A 22553-nucleotide genomic window follows, 5' to 3' on the forward strand; every position below is an offset into this window, starting at 1 on the left:
AACTGTGATGATTATCTTCTAGTAGGTTTTATATTAAATCATTAATCTTTGTTGTGACCTGTGTTTGTTTGGATTTTATTACATACACTTTTTATTTTATTTTTTTTAAGTTAAAACAATTTTCAGTATAAGAAAATACAGAGAATTGCATAAAATAAAACTTTGTGCACGACCCTCTAATGATGACAACTTAAACTTAAACCTGGAACCAAAATCACTGTCTTATGCCTAACTCCCGTGGAATGGAATTTTGACTCAGAGCTATGAGCAGAACCTAATCAATTGATAATAGCTAAGATTGAAAAAATATATATATATATTAAATGACCATTGTGCTAGCGACCACAAAATAAAAAATAAAAAATGGGGATTTGATTTGGGAAATCAATTGATGATGATCCTCAAAATCTTTTCGAAAAAATATCAAATTGCCCCGAAAACTCGTGAGTATGGGATTTGATTTGGGAAATCAATTGATGATGATCCTCAAAATAAAAAATATTTAATTGCCCCGAAAACTTGTGAGTTTTCTAAGTTTTATTTTTCAATGTGGGAAATCAATTGATGATGATCCTCAAAATCTTTTCGAAAAAATATCAAATTGCCCCGAAAACTCGTGAGTATGGGATTTGATTTGGGAAATCAATTGATGATGATCATCCTCAAAATAAAAAATATTTAATTGCCCCGAAAACTTGTGAGTTTTCTAAATTTTATTTTTCAATGTCTCTAGTATTGTTTTGCTCTGGTAAATTTTGAATTTCCCACTACTAATGGATTAGTTGTGTTTTGAATTTTTGACAAAAATACCTCCACTAACCAAGTCAATGGGAGTTATGCAACTTGCCCAATTGAGTGAATTTAATTATTATCTTTTTTTTTTTTCCTTTCTTAAATAATAATATTTCAATTTATATTTTTGTTACATGTATCACTATACTTAAAATAGTTAAAAATATTTACTTGTATTATGTATTATATATTCCCTCCGTCTCAAAATAAGTGTCATGCTTTTCTTTTATTTGTCCCAAAATAAGTGTGTATTTTTCTTTTTCAAATAATATATTTCACATCTTTTCATATATGTACTTTAAGTTTAAAATTTAAAATTTGAATATTCAAAACTTAAAAGGGTAAGTTAGTAATTTTTTAAGAAGATAATACAAGTCCCATATACCTCTTAAAAATTACTACTTTCCGTGGGCAATACTTAAATTGAATGTGTATCTTTATTATATTATTATTTTTTAATTTATATATTGTGTAGAGAGGAAGTATATATTTGCTTAATCAAAAGCATTCAATCAATTTGTTCAAAAAAATTTATTTATTTATTTATTTTTCTGGGACAGAAACAATATATTTGTTTAATCAAAGGCATTCGATCAATGTTTGTCTTATTAAACCCTCAAAATCACTTAACTCTGAAATGTCAACACCGAAACACTTAACTCTGAAATGTCAACTAGTGATGGAACAATTGGCGGCACCTACAATAACACTACTACCACTTGCATATCTTCCATATTCTCATCTAGCAAAACGCAATTAAACCTCGGGATCTTCTCTCATTAAATTTTATCGTAAATCTTTATATTTTCAAGCATTTTTTTGTCCTAAAAAAAACCCAAATCTATCTCATCTTCTCCGATAAGGTAATTGATAACAAGTTCGATTTGGATAGGGTTTGATGGTCGTTGATCACTAGAGGTAGAGTTTGATTTGGATTTGATGGTGGTTGGTTAATGAAGGTTGGGTGAGAATCACTGATGGAGAGAAATATGAAAGAGAGCACTTACTGAAGAAAAGGAATCAAAACTATTTTTTTTTGGGTAAGTAAGAATCAAAACTATTTCTCTTGTTTCATGGTCTGGTAATTGAGTAATATCGAGAGAATCAAAACTTGATTAACGAAAATTTAATCCGTAAGTCATTTTTGGATTTTTGGCGTAAAATCATTTTAGGAATATTTTACCGGTTTTAAATGACAACAAAACATTACAAAATGATAATTATCCAATTATTATTAGTATTATTGTTATTATTCATTTTTTTTTTTTTTGCGAAAAAATGTTTTACATTGACGTAAAATATTTTTTGTGTAAAATTTTTCACATAAAAAAATTTGTTTTCTCAACAGGAAGGAATTTATTGCTATAAAACTACATATAAACCCCAAGTAACGAAATTAAGCGGGCCTCCTAATTCTACAAGGTCTACTTGCACAACCTGAAATGTGACACTGAAGAGGCGGTTCCACCGAGCCCTTTGTTGTAGAAGTGTGTGAGGAACTCTTTTATGGTAGTATCCCTATAGATTGGGGGTTTATCTTCTGAAACCAACTCCATGATTGGCCCATAAACTCTGTATGTAATCTCTTCTCTGAGATGTGTTCTGAAAAAACTCGCCACCCAGTTGGTCTTGTAGAAGTACAGTAATGAAGCAAGTATCAGTATGGCTGCTGGTGCCGAAAGTCCGTTCAGGTTCAGGGCATGCCGGGTAGTAATGGCCCATGAGGAAAAGTCCCTCGGCACAACTTATGTCTTTCAGGTGATTGGGATTAAGGCCAAGTGCCTCGGAGAGCAATTCGAACAGAGTAAGACCCAATCTCAGTACATACTTAGTACTCCACCATTATATCCCTGCAAGTTCAACAAGTACACATATTGACATATGGAACTTTTTGACTTTGGCAATACAAGTATATATGCCATGAGCAGAAATCAATAGAGGAGATGATATTAAATGTTTTGGCACAGGATTGTGTAATGTTTTAGACTACCATGTCAACATTACAAGCCATTTGATCAAATGATGTTAGGACTAAGTAAATCAGGCTCATGCATATACCAATATTGATCTAATCACACACACACATATGCCTGCACACTGCAGCCAATTCTCGAGGGTCAGGTGGATGAGGAGCCATAATGCAATTAATAGTGTCCTTCCAGCTAGCTGCTGGTGCATGATACAAATCATAATTGCTTTTGTACGTAAACCTTCTCGCGAGATCACGCGAATAGAACTGTTTCTTCACCTCCGTATCTTGCTCATGAAACCTGCGAACCCCATCAATCATTTCGTCCATGACACTGATCGGAATTCCATGATTGAGCACCTGAAAGAAACCCCACTTCTCCGAAGCATCTCTAACTTTTTCTATAATTTCACTGCGTAAAGATGCATCTTTGTTAATGTCCTCCAAGTCTATGGTTGGAATACTGAACTGGGAATTGTCAGAGTCGGACATGTTTTGAAGCTTGATTTGGTCATGAACAAATATACTAGGGATCTTGGTTACCCCAGCATCTACAAGTCCCTTAACGCCGGTTTTCGAATCGTCAAAAGCTTGTAACTCACTTTTCCGATCATATTCAGCCATCGTTATTACCTGAACTGCAATCACTTGTGCTTATTATGGTCACCAATTTCTTTCTCTGGGAAGGTTATGTATAATATTATAACAGAAACATAAAAATGAAACAAGATCCGTCGGTGATCCATTAACAAAATGGTGGTAGGCCATGTTTTTCAATTAAAATTTGCTTCACTTCTAGTTCTTTGGAACGATGTACTAACTGCTGAGTCAAAGATCAGACAATTCCAAATAAGTTTTATTTTTTACAAAAGATGTCTTTGATAGCATGACCATTGTGCTGGTCACCACAAAATAAAAAATAAAATATGGGGATCTGATTTGGTAAATCAATTGATAATGATCCTCAAAATCTTTTGGAAAAAATATTTAATTACCCCGAAAACTAGTTAGTATGGGGATTTGATTTGGGAAATCAATCGGGAATGGATCCTTTATAAGAAAAATTCTCTCTTAGTATTTACAGGTATTAATTCTACAACTATTAAACCGCTACGTCAATAACTCATTTGACTCACTCATATACTAAAAGTTACAACACTTCCTTAAAATATCTAACTATGTTAAATTACAAATTTACCCACATTAAAAAATATACATATAAAAAATATATATATACTCTTCCTTCTCTCCCCTATATATTTTTATAAACATGGCTATATATATATATATACGATTCAACTCTCTTTTTTACTGTTGAATCGATTTTTATTTTTTTTTATTTTTGTCAATTCCAATTAAAATTGATTATAATCCTTCAACTTGTATTTTATACCTGAAATTCAATTATAGTTCTCCAATAATATATATTTAAGAGTTTGAGCAGTTTTGTTGATTGGCATCACCAAGCATTGGAATTATTAATAAGCTTGAACAGTTTTGTTGATTGAAGGTTTGAAGCATTTGTTCGCTACTTTTCAACGGATTCTTGTGAACCTAATTAGATGAGACACACAACTCTCTGGAACGACATAGAAATAAAGGAAGATCAAGAAAAGGAGTAAACTGGGTCTGTTCTAGCCATGTGTGTGTGTGTGTATATATATATATATATATATATGTTATATATAGGAGAGAAAAGGAAGAGACAATAAAGAGAAAAAAAGTTTTTTTAATGTGAGTAAACCTGTAATTTAACATACTTAGATATTTTAAGAAAGTGCAATAACTTTTAATATATTAGGAAAACGCACGTGCGGTGATGAATGCTTTATAATGATAAGAATATATTTATAAACACAATTGTGAAATATGTATCACTAAACAAAAAAATATTTATTGTATATTATTGAAATCAAGTCCTTCAGTATATATCACTAAACAGGAAAACATTTATATATTATTGAAGATTATCCATGTAACATTTGTTTTGTTTTCCTTGTTCTATAAATGTAAACATTGTAATAGGAATATGTATTGCATTTGGGCTAGTAATAAGAAAAAGAAAAAACGATCAACATTTTATTCTCTTGGCTTCCTTCTGATCTTCAATTGTATTGTCTTCAAAAGAAACTTCTTTCCTTGCTTCTGCTATGAAACTATTTGAAATCACATCATCTTTGATGCTGTTTATCTTTATGAGGAACAAAAAAGCCTTGCCTTGGCAACTTGTTATCTTCTCCTCAAATTCGTTTGTCACGTCTTGCTACAAAAGTAAAATTTGAGTTTATGTTAGTTTGTTAAATTAATAATGGAAAAAACTTTTTAGTTTTTGTTAACCAATAATAATTATTTAAAAATTTTAACTCGGCTTTCAAACTTAGGAGTTCATTCATGTAGCAATTAGTCAATGATTGACAATCATACAAAATTGTTACAGTTGCTTCTCCAGTTGGATCCTTGACTCCAAAACGGATCATAAATCTACATTTGTGGTCAAATATCTTATTATCAAGTACAATGGAGATTTAACAAGTAAGATAATTTATCTTTTTTAGAGTTGAATAAAATGATTAAAAATATATTTTAAAAGTAGTTCATTCTTGAATAGCCATTCCAAATTTATTAACTAAACCAAATAAATCCAAGAGAAAGAAACAAATTCGAGCACTTCTTGAATAACCATCCTAAATTGATTAACTAAACCAAATAATGAAACAATATTCACAAATGTAAATATATAAATACAGAAGTGAAAAAACAATAATGAAGGAAAATAGGAAGAAAAATATATTCAAATTTTCTGTTTCCACCATTGCCATTCCAGACAAGAATAAATAATGAAGTGTACATAATTGAAAACAGCAGAAATAATTGTGTATGTACATCATGAATTGATAATTACTTGATTATGTGTAAAATATGATTTTTAACCGTAAAATAAAATCAAAATCAATGGTTATGATTTAGTTTTTCCCAAATAATGAAACAATATTCACAAATGTAAATATAAATACAAAAGTGAAAAAACAATAATGAAGGAAAATAGGAAGAAAAATATATTAATTTTTTTTGTTTTCACCATTGCCTTTCCAGAAAAGAATAAATAATGAAGTGTACATATCGAAAACAGCAGAAATAGTTGTGTATGTACATCATGAATTGTTAATTACCTATTATGTGTAAAATATGATTTTTATTTTTTATTATTAGTGGTACGGTACGTGTATTAAATTTATTGTTATGAATATATATATTTTTTCCAATAATATCATCTCACATATATATTTGTTATGAATATTTTTTTTTCCATTAATATCATCTCATATATATATTTATATATTCTTATTTATACTATTAATAGTACGTATATGTGTGCGGCGTTTGTTTTATTTTATTTTTTCTTTGGAAAGAATGGTAATGGTTAAAAAAAAATGTAGACTTCTTGAATTTTTGTTTATGAATTTGTAGAGTTATTGAATTTTTTGTTATGAATATATTTTTTTTCTATTAATATATAATCATATATACATTTTTATATTATTATATATACTATTAATAGCACACATACTTTATTTTTTGGTTATGAATTTGTAGAGTTATTGAATTTTTTGTTATGAATTTTTTTTTTCCATTAATATCATCTCATATATATTTGTTATGAATATTTTTTTTCCCATTAATATCATCTCATATATTAAAATGAAAAAATCACGTTTACCAGAATAAATTTTTATTTATATTCATTTCAATAAATATTGAAATTTGAAATTTGATATCAAAAATGAAAAATTCCTTAATAATAATATTACATAATTTTATAGATATATATTCTATTAGTACCCTCAATTGAATAAAATTAAACTCAAATTTTAAATTTTATTATATAAATTTTAAAAAATTTTATTATATAAATATAAAAATATATTAGCAAAGGTAAAAGAACTTAATTAGAAACCCTATATTAAAATAGAATTGAAGGAAAAAATTAAAAACAAAAGTGAAAAAAAAATTTAATTAAAAATCCTAAATTGGACAAAACCTTATTAAACCTTACTAACTTTATGAAAAATAATTAATAATAGCAAAATTAATAGACTACTTGTCGTTAATCATATTGATTAATTAGATCCCTTGAAAAAGGAAAAAGGTGTTAACTTATGCGCTCGATTTCATGCTTTTTTAAAATTAATAAATACCATATAGAAGGCAAAATACAAAATAATGACAAATAAAATCAATATAATACTCAAGTAGAATATAAGAGAGAATTTTTTATAAAAAAAACTTAATTAATAACTCTAAATTGGACAAAACCATAGTAATTTTATGAAACATAATTAATAATGTACAACAAAATCAATAGACAAATAACAACAATTGAATAAAATACAATGCTTTAAAAAACATAAAGAATAAAATAGACGGATAAAATTTCAGGGGCAGGGTGGACTTTGGGGGAATAACAGAACTCTGAGATTAAGCCCTAAGCTCTATTTTGATGTTTATGCTGTCAAAAGAAAAATATAATTGTGAAAAGTATGTAATCTTAGGATGGTAAAATTCCCGATAGAATTATAATTGAGGAAAAAGAAAGTAAGGTAAATTTATTTATTATATTATAAAGGTAAATTTAGAATTGAGGAAAAGGGACGTAAATAACTCAAAATAAATAATGTTTTGATTATTGTAGGATTCAACAGTGTCCAAATTTTATATATTTTAGAAAAAAATAATATATAAATATTTGAGTCCAAATAACTATTTATTTTTAACTAATAGAAGAATTTATAGAAACTCATTTAAGACGATAAAATACAAAATAGTTTTCATTAAATACTTTACATTATATCATAAACTCATATATATATTACATAGAATTTTAATAGCCACATATGATTAGATGAGTCATCTCTCTATATATAAAAGTTTTAAAAAATTCAATAGTCACGTTAGTTAAATAAGTCCTCTCTTTATATATAGAATTTTAAAAAAAATCCAATAGTCACATGTGATTAATGAGTTAAATGAGTCCTCTCTCTACATATAAAAGTAAAAAAAGAAATCTAATAGTCATATATGATTAATGAGTGCATATATTTTTCATTATTTCTATACATTTTTAACAATTTTGAATTCAAATATTTTTCTAAAGGTTAAACACACATACCCTAATCAATATTCCAAGAAAAAAAAAAAAAAAAAAAAAAAAACTATTTTTGTCTCCCCACTTCTTAAAAAACAGCCCATTTCCTTTCCCCAAAAATTCCATGCCCAATCCACAATATTCCAAATAAAAAAAAAAAAAAACTCCATTTTTTTGCGCAGGAGTTCTCAGTAAATAGAAAAAATCAGATATTTTTAATAGTTTCCAAATACAATTATTATTTTGTTGGAAACTTTACTCGATGTATGTCTAAATAACTATTTATTTACAATTAATAGAAAGTCAAAATATGATAAAAACAGTAATAAATAACTAAAGATTTCAAAATTAATACAAACTATTTTTAAAAAAATAATAAATAACTAAAGAGTCCCACAAAAAGAAAAAAAGGAAAAAAAAGAAGAGAATAGAAACAAATAATAAATTAGAAACCTAAATTTAATTTAATTTTTTTTTTAAAAAAAAAACATAGAGGCCAAAATTCATAAAAACTTATTTATAATTATTACTATTATGTTTTGATTGTTATAGGTTTCTAAAGAGTCCAAAATTGATAAAAACTCTTTGAAAAAAATCATAAATAATTAAAGAGTCTAGAATTTATAGAAAATCTTTTCAATAAATAGTAAATAACTAAAGAGTCCAAAATTTATAGAAACTCTTTTCAAATAATAAAATTAGAAAGGTCAATACAGAATTTTTGAAAAAGGAACGTAGATTCCAAATAGTTTTATAAAAACTCTTTTTAGAAAATAGTAAATAGTACTAAAGAGTCCAAAATTTATAAAAACTACAAATAATAAATTAGAAATATAAATTTAGTTTTTTTCAGACAGAAATGTAGAGGCTAAAAATCATAGAAACTTATTTATAATTATCATTTTTAGAGGTTTATAAAGAGTCCAAAATATATACAAACTCTTTTTGAAAAAGGTGAAAAATATATAAAAACAATAAATAAATAAAAAAAAAGTCTATACGTCGATTATATTTATAGATAATTTAATTCGGACCATAAAAACTCTTAATTAATGTCTTCCATGAAAAGGAAACGTTTAGGAATAGGTAATAATTACATTCTTTTATAAAAAAAAGGTGAAAAAGATGGAAGGATAAAAACAATAATAAATAACTAAATATCTCAAAATTTATACAAACTATTCTTTTAAAAATAATAAATAACTAAAGAGTCCCGAAAAAAAAAAAAAAAAAAGAAAGAAACAAATAATAAATTAGATACCTAAATTTAATTTTTTTTTTAAAAAGAAACATACAATCCAAAATTCATAAAAACTTATTTATAATTATTACTATTATGTGTTGCCCAAGAATTGACTCTAGAGAGGGGGGGGGGGAATAGAGTCAATTACAAACAATGGATAATTTTCGCAATATAGAAAAGTAATTTCAAGTAAAGTACTTAACACAATTATGCAACTATAAAGATATGAAATTAGCAATTAAATAGCACAATTATAAGAGAAATAAGAGAAGAGAAATTGCAAACATTGACTCGGAGATTTTAGCGAGGTTCGGAAACTCCTACTTCTCGGCTCAAGGCTCCTCTTGAGACTTCCTAATCCACTATGGCTTCTCCTTACTGGTGGAGAGCAAACCTTTACATGAAGCAAGACCTTACTTTTTTTCCTTGCTAAGAGAACAACCTTCTCTTAGTCTTCTTTTGGGTCACACCAACCCTTACAAGTTTGTAGAAAAGATTGTAATTGAAATGCAAGATTGAATCTCTCTCAAGATAAATATACAAGTGTAAGTTCACAAGAAATATCTCTCAAAGATTGATGTACAAACTTTAGCTCTCAACTAGAGTATATATGAATATAAGTGAAGCTCAAACTCTATAAATAATATGAATGAGAGAAGATGATATAAGTGAAGAACAAAAGCTCTAATGAACTCAATAAGATCTCTCAAGTGTAGAATATAACAAAAGCTCTATGAAGATTCGAATTAGAGCAAAAGCCCTTTGAATCCTTAGTTAAATCTCTCAAGATTTGTATATGAGTGAATGAGAGAGATGAAGAGAAGATTTGAGAACAAAAGCTCTCTTTAATGCAATATGAAGTCTTTTAAATGATGTCTCTTAATTATTAAGACTTTCCCCACTCTATTTATAGAGTTTGCAAGCTCAATATAGCTGTTAGGAGTTAAATGCACAAAGGTCGAGGAAAATAGAGCCGTTGCATTTTGAATTCTGCAGATCCGACAGGAACCGGTCGACGTATGGCATAAACCAGTCGACGTCTTTGCATGAACCGATTGATGTATGCTACAAACCGGTCGACGTAAAATCCAAACCGGTCTACGTGACAGTTATGTTCCTGAAATATCAGTACTGCCTAGATACCGGTCGACATGAAGCTAGAACCGATCGACGTGTGTATCTGGTGCATTGACAGTTTTGACAGATTACAGCTTATGCATAGGACTTTCAGTATAGGACATGTGTGTATCTGGTGCATTGACAGTTTTGACAGATTACAGCTTATGCATAGGACTTTTCAGTACAGGACATCTGCACACTTAAGTAAATGTCTTTACAGTATTTATATATCCATTTACTTTAAGTTTACAATGTAAATAAGGAAGTACCCCCCATTTGGATTCAATAAAAAATACTAAAAAATTGAAATCCAACAAAATCAAAATGTAGAAATTCAGTTTTAGTACAAATTTGGATTTCCGACAATTTTGGTAAAAATGAATCCTTATGTAAACCAATGTAGACTTGGTCAAAAATTCTGATAAAATCATTTTAGGCTAGTTGAAGTATAAAGAGTTATTACCGGGAAAAATTATTTTGAAATAATCATTATTTCAAAAATCCATTTTTCACACTTAGCCAAAAACACAGTTTTTCATGACGCGCATTCTGGGGTCCTAATGTCCGTTACCAACTCATGGTAATAAAGACTTCTCATGCCTTAATTGTTGACCAATATGAATTTTATGATTGATGTGCATGGTCTTAACATTTCTAGCACAAGTGATGATTCTTTCAAAGCTTATGCAAGCTTGAACTAACTCACTCTTTAGCAAAGACTCCATATGTCAATTGTATATGAATGAAGTACATAGTCAATTGCTAATGGATATAAAAGCATATGAATGATGATATAATATGCATGGTTCTATAGAGATGAGCTTCAAATGGATTCATAGATACTTTGACATTGAATCCTAAACACTCACCATCCTATCTACCCTTTTCTTCAAGCTTTGTCCATGATCTTTAGGCTTTGAGGTAGTCTCATTTTCTTCCTTCATTTGAGTTGCTTTCTTGCTTATTGTAGTCCAAGCTATATGTCTTTGGAACTTCAACTCTTCTTTGTATCCATTTCTTTCCTTGATGTGATCTTGAATAATAGAATACTTGGAATGGTCTTTATGATCTTCATTGAGGTTCTTCTTTGAATATAAGTCATCTATAACACTCAATGTGAACATTGGTCCTTAAACACCATTAATGGTTTGTTATCATCAAAACAACTAGATTGTCATTAGATGAAATCCTTAAGTTCAACAATCTCCCCCTTTTTGATGATGACAAAACATTGATGTGTTCATAAGCAAATGGAGTAGCATTTGAAAAATGCTCCCCCTATCAAAGTGCATTCAATGAACATAATGTTATAAAATTGCATGCTTGATATATCATAAATTATTTTATACATAAACATGCATTTAAGATCATTTAACATATCACATATCTCCCCCCCTTTGGCATCTCAAAAAGGTGGGAGGTCTAAACAACTTCATTAAGCATTTAGTATAGTGAAGCAATGAAAGCATGAGTTCAATACATCATTAAGGTTCATGACATATACAAAAGTATATATAAAGAATAAACTCAAGATGGAATATATACTCAATTAAGCAAAGGTATACAAAAGTGTTAGTCTCTAATTGACTCTAGAGGGGGAGGTGAATAGAGTCAAGAGCCAATTTTTGCAATTTAAAAATATTAAATCTAACAAACTATTAATCACAGAGAAACTGAAATATTCAAGCAGTGTATAGCACAAGTATAAGAGAGATATAGATGAGAGATTGCAAACTATGACTCGGCGATTTAGCGAGGTTCGGAAACTCCTACTCCTCGGCTCAAGGTCCCCATTGAGACTTCCCAAAATCACTGGAGCTTCTCCTTAATGGTGGAGAGCAAACCTTCAATTGAAGTAAGACCTTACTTCTCTTCCTTGCTAAGAGAACACCCTTCTCCTAGACTTTCTTTTGGGTCACACCAACCCTTTTACAATAACTTGGAATAGAAATGAATTGTACAATAAATCTCTCAAAGATAGAAGTACACAGTTCTGCTCATGATTATAGTAAAGATGAATATATATTTGAAGCCCAGAATTACTACAGTAGAATGAAATGTAAGAGAGGAAATGAAAGCAGAAGGAATGAAAGCTCAATAAATGCTTTTTTAATGCTTTTCAGGAATGGTAGAATGCTCTCTGTAATAGTGTTGCTTTTGATGCAGACCAACCTCTGTATTTATAGATAAACAATGGTCAATATAGCTGTTGCAGGTGGTTGGAAAACAATAAATGAAAAAGTTTCCGTTGAAGATCAAAACCCTAGAAGGAGCCGGCTCTTGAAAACAAGAGGAGGCGGCTCCCTAGCCTTGAGAGCCGGCTCTCCTTTTTGGGAGCCGGCTCTTTGGATGGAAGCTTCATTTTTCATTGAGAAAAGCTTTTAGAGCCGTCTCTAATTGAAATAGAGCCTGCTCTAATTTTCTGAGCCTTCTCTAGATTTTTAGAGCCTTCTTTACTTTCGTAGAGCCTTCTCTACTTTCCCCTGAGCCTTCTCTAATTTTTGTAGAGCCTTCTCTACTTTCAGTAGGAGGCTTAAAATGAATTCCAATATGATGTAAGGCTCATATGAATGTGTTCAAAATCCTAATGAACTAATTTTATGTTCTTTGGGAAATGAAATGAGAATGATATGCATGAATTGTAATTTTGAGCTTCAAAATATATTCAACCAAACTTTGACATTGAACCTTAAGCTCTCACCATCCTATTTACCATTTTCTTCATTTCTTGACCATGATTGTCTAGGCTTGATAAAGATTTGCTGAAAAGCTTGAATGATCTTTGAAGTCCGAGTTCTTCTTTAATTTCTTGCACTTTGATGCTTCTTTGAAATCATTGCTTGAGTGTCTGGAATGCTTGAGATGGAACTTTTAGCTCATCATTGAGGATTGAATGATTGAACAACTATACTTCACTCAATGAAAATATTAGTACATAAACATCATTAATGGATTGTAATCATCAAAACATATGATTGACCTTTAGATAAAATCCTTAGGCCAACAATCTCCCCCTTTTTGATGATGACAAAACATTGATGTGTTTATAGTCAACATGGAGTTGCATTAGAAAGAATGCTCCCCCTATCAAGAAGCATATTTTGAAAATTATATCAAACTTGATTCTATAGCAATAATTTTAGACAATTTGAAAGCATATAAATTTCATAGACATTTTTAGAAGACTCCCCCTATCAATATGCATCTATCAAGATACTTAAAAAGCAATAGAATAGCACATTAGCATGATAACACATCTTTCTCCCCCTTTGTCATCTCAAAAAAAATGGGAGACTAAATGAATAGATAAAGAAAAATAGCTTGCCATTTCAAAAAATATCAGAGAAGAATGAATTAAAGGGCAAAAGATAAGCAAATATGGTATTTTATAGATAACAGAAAGAGACTGTGAACACGAGTACCATATGACAGATAAAGGCATAGTTTATAAAACACGAAAAAATGCTTCTCTAAAGCAAATAAAGCTAATAAGTGCACACAAAAGAGGGTTTGAAATGGAGAAAAAATGTTCTAAGGAGAAGAAGGTCCATATTGGTTTCGAAATTCTGTAAAATCCTCATTAAGATGAGCGATTGCCATGTGCATTTCGTCAAGTTGAGTTTGTTGTTTTTCAAGAGTGGCTTGGTTTTGACGAGTACCTTTGAGAATTTCCAACAAGAGAGCACGATTGGTACGATTTTCAACTGGAACTTCCTCATTTTCATCATCGTCATCACTTTCATGTTCCTCTTCATCCATATCATCAACATCCTCAATCTCTTCTCTTCTAGCTCGAGCCTCTTCCAACCTTCGTTGCCTAGGATAAAACCACACTCCATTGGAATCCCTTTTTAGTCCTATTGATGCAAGATTTGAGGCAGTGAGAATGTGTCTTGGCCCTGGTTTGACTGCTTCACGACTATCAAGCGGAACCTTCTTAGCCATAAATATATGAGAGAGAACCATGGGATAATATAGAGAGACCTTTTTCTTTCTTTTGCATGTAAGAAGGTGATGAAATATTATGTATGCAAGATTAAAGTGCTTGCCATTTAAGACACACCAGATAAGAAAGACGTCCATGTGGGAAACTTTGGATCGACTGCCAGATTTGGGAAGAATAGAGTACATGATGATCTTGTGAATCAGCCGAGCTTCCATAGTTAATTGCTTGGTGTTGACTTCTCTGGTATTGGTTACATTTAAATCATAACTCATTTGCCGAATAGCCGCGAGTTTATCAAAGCCTTGTCCTTTAAACCAGTTGAAATGAGAATATAATTGAATTCCATCCACAAGGGGAAGATGAAGGATTCGAGCAATGCTGTTTGTATCAAGGTGAAAATATATTCCAGCCACATAGCAGTTAAGTTTTTCTTCTCCAGGCATTTCTTCAAGATGAGTGTAGAATAACTTTACTAATTTTGGATAGTAGCCTTCATTCATTCCAACAAATGATCCAAGGCCAATTGCATCAAACAATCTATAGGTGTTAAGATGAAGATCATTGCAAATTGTGTCAGACAACACCATTGCTGTGGCCACTTTTCTATGCTGAAAGAATTTGTCATATATGCTTTTGTATGTGGGGTTTTTATATAGCATGGTGGCAGAGATTTGAAGTGGAGGAGGATTTGGTTCACTAGGGCCTGATTCATCATTATGTTGAGTAGACCGTTTTTGTCCACGAGAAGGATTCTTTCTACATGAGGATAAAGCCGTGGACATTTCTAGAGATTAAACTGAAATGACAGAGGAATTCTCTGAATAAAAATCCAATTTAAAAGACAATGAAAAATTCAAATCTCAAATAAGTTTAGACAGAAGATTAACATTAAAAATAATAAAACATATTGAACCAATGAAAAGGCCCAATTAAAGTTGCACATTAGTTAGAATTTTGAGTGAAAAAAAAAAAAAAAAATTATCTAGACATGAAGAAACAAAATGGAATCATAATGGAGGATTTAAATTTAAACTTAAATGGAAGCATATGGAATTTTGACAAGACAGTGCATGGAACAATCCTAAAATGTGTGCTCGATAAACCCAAAAAAAATTTATATAACATGCTCTAGGAATTGAGATATATATAACTTCATCTTAAGAGTAGGAATTCAACAGATTTGTGAACCAAATTCATCATATTGAAATGAACTACTCAAATGAACCAAAGATATCACATTTATTTTTTTTTAAAAAAAATTCAGATAATAAAACAAAAACACAAAAAAATGGGTTTGATAACAAAATTTATGCAAGAACTTAAGATTTGATCTAAGTATGATGGATCAACAAAATGATTAAAGTATAAATGGAAGTTTGTGGAATAAATTTTGAAATTACAGATCATAAACAAGCAAATTTCATATGGAAGAGAAAAGTTATGGATATAGTTAAGGGATTCATAGAATGATGGATTCAAAGGATGAAAATACAAATTAATGACTGAAAATTCAATTAACAACCAATGAATTAATGAAATGTGGAAAGAATTAGATGCAAATTCACTTACTTGTGAAGAAATTGGAGGAGAAAGAACAATGCCCTAGCCGAGAAGCCCTCTAGAAGTGAATGAGATAATACCCAAAAGTGAGTGGAATAAAGAACCAACAGCTAGAATCATTTCGTGAGGTCTGTATTCAGCAAATGGAGCCGGCTCTTGGAGTTTAATGGAGCCGGCTCTTAGAATTTAATGGAGCCGGCTCTTAGGCCATTGGCAGCCGGCTCTAAAAAAAAGATAGAGCCGGCTCTTAGAAGTTTTAGAGCCGGCTCCTTGCCAAGCAAAATAAAATAAAATAAAATAAACTGAACAGCCGGCTCAAGAAGAAATGTAGAGACGGCTCAACCCAATTTTTGGAGACGGCCCAATAAATTTGTAAAGCCGGCTCTTTTGGGCTTTTTCAGAGATGCCAAGAGATAGATGTTTAAGGCATTTTAGGAGCCGGCTCTTCCTTTTTGTTGAGCAGGCTCAATTGTCTGCAGAGGAGATCCCGAGAGTTAGAAAAAATTTAGCATTGAAGGAGCCGGCTCTGCCTTTTTCTAGAGACGGCTCTTCCTATTCCAATTTGTATGCAGGTTTGAGAGCCAGCTCTTATTTTTATAGAACAGGCTTTTTCTTAAAATTTTTGAGATCCCGAGAGCAAGCAATTTGATATCATCTGTGGAGATTGCTCTGCCTTGTGTAGAGACGGCTCTTTTTCTTCAAAGAGACGACTCTTTTTCTGAATGGAGCTGGCTCTGCTGCTGCTTTGCTTTACTGCTGTATTTCTTCTTCTGAGCACATTCCAATTTCCCTTCTAAGCAAGCAAAACCTATCTTCTTGGAGTGGTTTTGTAAAAATATCAACTAATTGTTTCTCCGTATTGACAAACATAAGTTCAATGTCGCCCTTAGAGACATGATGCCTAAGAAAGTGGTACCTAATTTCTATATGCTTTGTCCTAGAATGTTGAATCGGATTTTTTGAAATACAAATTGCACTTGTATTATCACACATAATAGGAACATGATCAAAATGAAGTCCAAAGTCCTCAAGTTGTTGCTTAATGTAAAGCGTTCGAGCTCAACAACTACCGGCTGTAATATACTCGGCTTCCGCCGTTGATAGAGCGACAAAATTTTGTTTCTTACAGGACCAAGAAACCAATGATTGTCCAATGAAGTGGCAAGTCCCGCTAGTGCTTTTTCTATTAACTTTGCATCCTCCAAAATCAGCATCCGAGTAACCAACAAGTTCAAATGATGTATGTCTAGGATACCAAAGACCTAAGAATGAGGTATAACTTAAATAGCGAAAGATACGTTTAACAGCACATAGATGAGATTCTTTAAGGCAAGATTGAAAATGAGCACATAAGCATACACTAAACATGATGTCCGGTCTACTTGCGGTTAAATATAAGAGACTACCAATCATACCTCTATATTTTTTAATATCCACATTAATTCCCTTTTAATCTTTGTCAAGTTTCAAAGAAGAGCTCATTGGAGTAATGGCATGTTTGACTTCCTCCAAGCCAAATTTCTTTAGCAAATCCTTGACATACTTAGATTGGCAAACAAAAATACCATCAAGTGTTTGTTTGATTTGCAACCCTAAAAAGAAGGTTAGTTCACCCATCATGCTTATTTCAAATTCATTTTGCATACAAGAGGCAAACTTTTCACATAATACACTATTGGTTGATCCAAAGATAATATCATCAACGTAAATTTGAATGACCAACAAGTTCCAGTCAATGGTTTTAGTGAAAAAAGTATTGTCAATTTTTCCTCGAATGAACCCATTAGCAAGTAAAAAACCACTTAGTCTTTCATACCAAGCTCTTGGAGCTTGTTTCAAACCATACTATGTTTTGTCAATTTGAAAACATGGTTTGGACAATTATAACTTTCAAAATTAGGTGGTTGTTCAACATACACTTCTTCTTCAATGAAGCCATTTAAGAAAGCGCTTTTTACATCCATTTGATATAACTTAAAGTTTTTATGAGATGCAAATGTAAGGAGCATTCTTATAGCTTCAAGTCGAGCTACGGGGGCAAAATTTTCCTCATAATCAATGCCTTCTTCTTGATTATAACCTTGAGCAACAAGCCTTACCTTATTTCTCACAATTGTTCCCGATTCATCCTTTTTATTTCTAAACACCCACTTTGTGCCAATGACAGTTTTATCTTTAGGTCTTGGAACCAAATGCCAAACATAATTTCTTTTAAATTGATTAAGTTCTTCTTGTATGGCCAAGAGCCAAGATTCATCATTTTTGGCTTCAAGAATATTCTTTGGTTCAAATTGGGAAACAAAAGCTGCATAGTTGCAAACATTACTTATTTGAGATCTAGTGCTTACTCCTTTAGATGGATCGCCAATAATTTGATTTATTGGATGATTAGACACTTACTTCCAAGCCTTAGGAAGAGTATCTTCATGAGAGTGACAATATTTTGGAACATCTTTGGAGTGATCTTCAATAGACGAACCATTTAAATCAAGATTTTCAAGGTTCTTTTCAATCTCAATCACATCTTTATTATCATCCAATGAGCACCTAAGAGGGGGTAATGGTGATTCATCAAATACGACATGTATAGATTCCACCACCACTAGTGTTCTTTTGTTGAACACTCTAAATGCTTTGCTACGAGTTGAATAACCTAGAAAAATACCTTCATCCGATTTAGGATCAAATTTTCCTAGACTATCTTTGTCATTTAACACGAAGCATTTACACCCAAAAACTTTAAAGTATCCAATATTTGGCTTCCTTTTGTTCCAAAGTTCATAAGGAGTCTTATTAAGAAGTTTTCTAATGATTACTCTATTTATGACATAGCATGAGGTACTAATGGCTTCAGCCCATAGAGTTCCAGGAGATTTATGTTCATTTAACATAGTCCTAGCCATTTCTTGGAGAGACCTATTTTTCCTTTCAACAATTCCATTTTGTTGAGGAGTTCTAGGAGCCGAAAGATTATGATTGTATCCATTTTCATCACAAAATCTTTCTATATCTTGGTTATCGAACTCTCTTCCTCTATCACTTATAATGGACTTAATCTTACACTCTTTCTCATTCTCGACTCTCTTACAAAATTTAGCAAAGATTGCATAAGCCTCATTTTTGTGTGCAAGGAAAAATACCCAAGAGAATCTAGAGAAATCATCAACAATGACAAATGCATAGAGTTTTCTACCAAGACTAGCAATTCCCTCCGGACCGAAGAAGTCCATATGAATTAATTCAAGTGGCCTTGTAGTTGTTATGTCATTTTTCCTTTTAAATGATGTCTTAATTTGCTTGCCTATTTGGCATGCGCTACAAGTTTTATCTTTAGAAAAATTAGTCTTTGGGAGGCCTTTGACTAATTCATTTCTAGATAGCTTTGAAATCAAATCCATACTAGCATGACATAACCTTCTATGCCACAACCAACAATTTTCATTTGAGGATACAAAGCACTTGACATCTTGATCATGTAATTCACACAAAAGCAAAGTGTACACATTACCATTTCTTATAGCACGAAAAACTTCATTATTATCCTTTTTGATAATGCATTTATCCGATTTAAACAAAACATCATATCCTTTATCACATAATTGGCTAATACTAAATAAGTTGTGTTTTATGCCTTTAACAAGTAAAACGTCATCAATAGATAAGGAAGAGGAGATACCAATAGTTCCAATGCCAATGACCTTGCCTTTTGAATTGTCGCCAAATGTAACATTTCCTCCTTTGTGAGGTTTGATAGAGCGAAATTTTGATTGATCTCCCGTCATATGTCTTGAGCATCCACTATCAAGGAACCATTTGTCCTTGGATAAATATGAAGACTTCACGCAAACCTACAAAATGAATTTGAGTAATCTTCTTTTGGTACCCACATTCTTTTGGGTCCATAGGAAGAAGCACATAAGTCCCTTTAACAACCCAAACTTCTTTTGTCCTACATGGCCTAATAGGATAATGATTGATCTTATGTCCTATCTTTTTACAATAATTGTATGTTGGACTAAAGGAGGAATTTTTAACAAAGTAATTGTTCAAGGGCTTTCTCACAATAAACATGAATCTTTGTTATGAGGATCAAATCCAAGCCCATCCTTAGCATAAGCATTTCGTTGCTTTCCAAGAATGATGCTTAAATTCTCTCTGCCTTTTGTGAATTTGGCTAAGGTTTCAACTTGATCCTCAATAATGACTTTCAATGATTCACTTTCAGAAATTAACTCAACTGAGGCCGCTTCTTTAGCTAATTCTTTTTCCTTTTTCAAGGTTTCATTTTCAAGTTGAGATTTTTCAAGGTTTTGAGAGATGATAAGCTTTTCTCTTCTAAGGCTAGCACACTTTTGAACCATTTTGCCTAATTCATCATGTAAATCTTTAAAAGCATCTAGCAAATAATTGTGTGCATCTACTAATTCATCATATGAAGTTTCTAAATCAAATGAGTCATGATTAGAATTTACTTCATCTTCATCGGCCATGAGATAAAGATTGACCAATTCATTGAGTTCATCGTCACTTTCGGATCCATTTGAATCATCATCTTCCCATGTAGCTCACATGGCTTTGCCTTTCTTTTTCCTTTCCTTTTCATTTTTGTAGGCATAGCAATCGGATTTGAAATGTCCCGGTTTTCCACAATGAAAACATGTAGGTGCTTCTCTTTTTCCTTGCTCACTTGATGCACCATTTCTTTTGAAGTTGTTACTCTTTTGGAATTTTTTCATTTGAAGAACTCTTCTCAAGGTCTTGGTAATGAAAGCAACTTCTTCTTCTTCTTCATCATTAGGAGCTTTATCAATAGTGACTTCTTAGGCAGTAGATTGAAGAGCTATATCCTTCTTTTGAGCTTCTTTGTCTTCATCTCTATCATTCATCTCTAACTCATAGGCCATTAATGAGCCAATGAGTTCATCTATAGGGAGTGTATTGAGATCCTTGGCCTCTTGGATAGCGGTCTTCTTAGCTTCCCAATTTTTAGGCAAAGACCTAAGAATTTTTCTCACATTGTCGGATGATGTATATGATCTTCCAAGAGCCTTCAAAGGATTCACAATGTTAGTAAAACGAGAATACATTTCACTAATAGTTTCTCTGTTGTTCATGGTGAAAAGTTCATATTTATGGACAAGCATATTCATTTTGGATTCCTTTACATGACTGGTCCCTACATAGGTAACTTCAAGTTTATCCCAAATTTCTTTGGCTGTTTTGCAATCCGAAATTCTATTGAATTCGTCTTTGCTTAAAGCACAATAGAGATTAGTGATAGCCTTGACATTACATTGTACAAGCCTACAGTCATTTAGGGTCCATTCAATATCAAATGTTGGAACAGTTTCACCATTTACTATTTTGGTTGGAACATGGTCTCCTTTTTCTGTGGCTTTCCAGACATCTATATCAACACCTCTTAAGAATGCTCTCATTTTGATCTTCCAATAGTTATAGTCATTTCCGTCAAACCAAGGAGGTCTATTGTTAGATTGACCTTCTTGATGAAAATTTGTATTGGCCATGGTCGTTCTCTAAGATGGTTAGATCTTTTTCTAGAGATTAGGCTCAGATACCAATTGTTAGTCTCTAATTGACTCTAGAGGGGGGATGAATAAAGTCAAGGGCCAATTTTTACAATTTAAAAATATTAAATCTAATAAACTATTAATCACAGAGAAACTGAAATATTCAAGCAGTGTATAGCACAAGTATAAGAGAGATAGAGATGAGAGATTGCAAACTATGACTCGGCGATTTAGCGAGGTCCGGAAACTCCTACTCCTCGGCTCAAGGTCCCTCTTGAGACTTCCCAAAATCACTAGAACTTCTCCTTAATGGTGGAGAGCAAACCTTCAATTGAAGCAAGACCTTGCTTCTCTTCCTTGCTAAGAGAACACCCTTCTCCTAGACTTTCTTTTGGGTCACACCAACCCTTTTACAATAACTTGGAATAGAAATGAATTGTATAATACTCTCAAAGATAGAAGTACACAGTTCTGCTCACGACTATAGTAAAGATGAATATATATTTGAAGCCCAGAATTACTACAGTAGAATGAAATGTAAGAGAGGAAATGAAAGCAAAGGGAATGAAAGCTTAACAAATGCTTCTTTAATGCTTTTTAGGAATGGTAGAATGCTCTCTGTAATAGTGTTGCTTTTGATGCAGACCAACCTCTGTATTTATAGATAAACAATGGTCAATATAGCTGTTGCAGGTGGTTGGAAAACAATAAATGAAAAAGTTTTCGTTGAAGATCAAAACCCTAGAAGGAGCCAGTTCTTGAAAACAAGAAGAGGCGGCTCCCTAGCTGAGAGCCGGCTCTCCTTTTTGGGAGCCTGCTCTTTGGATGGAAACTTCATTTTTTGTTGAAAAAAGCTTTTAGAGCCGTCTCTAATTGAAATGGAGCCTACTCTAATTTTCTGAGCCTTCTCTAAATTTTTAGAGCCTTCTCTACTTTCGTAGAGCCTTCTCTACTTTCCGCTGAGCTTTCTCTAATTTTTGTAGAGCCTTCTCTACTTTCAGTAGGAGGCTTAAAATGAATTCCAGTATGATGTAAGGCTCATATGAATGTGTTCAAAATCCTAATGAACTAATTTTATGTTCTTTGAGAGATGAAATGAGAATGATATGCATGAATTGTAATTTTGAGCTTCAAAATATATTCAACTAAACTTTGACATTGAACCTTAAGCTCTCACCATCCTATCTACCATTTTCTTCATTTCTTGACCATGATTGTCTAGGCTTGATGAAGATTTGCTGAAAAGCTTG

The 22553-nt window shown here is 31.6% G+C and overlaps 1 pseudogene; it reads right to left on the reverse strand.

The window, feature by feature from the left end:
* Positions 1–2216: 2216 nt before the first annotated feature.
* Positions 2217–5238, reverse strand: LOC132273121 (1-aminocyclopropane-1-carboxylate oxidase homolog 1-like; annotated as a pseudogene).
* Positions 5239–22553: the final 17315 nt, after the last annotated feature.

Source organism: Cornus florida, unplaced genomic scaffold (assembly GCF_030987335.1).
Source record: "Cornus florida cultivar Cherokee Brave unplaced genomic scaffold, ASM3098733v1 CherokeeBrave_3.0.0_Hap2_Chr09, whole genome shotgun sequence".
Taxonomy (NCBI): Eukaryota; Viridiplantae; Streptophyta; class Magnoliopsida; order Cornales; family Cornaceae; genus Cornus; species Cornus florida.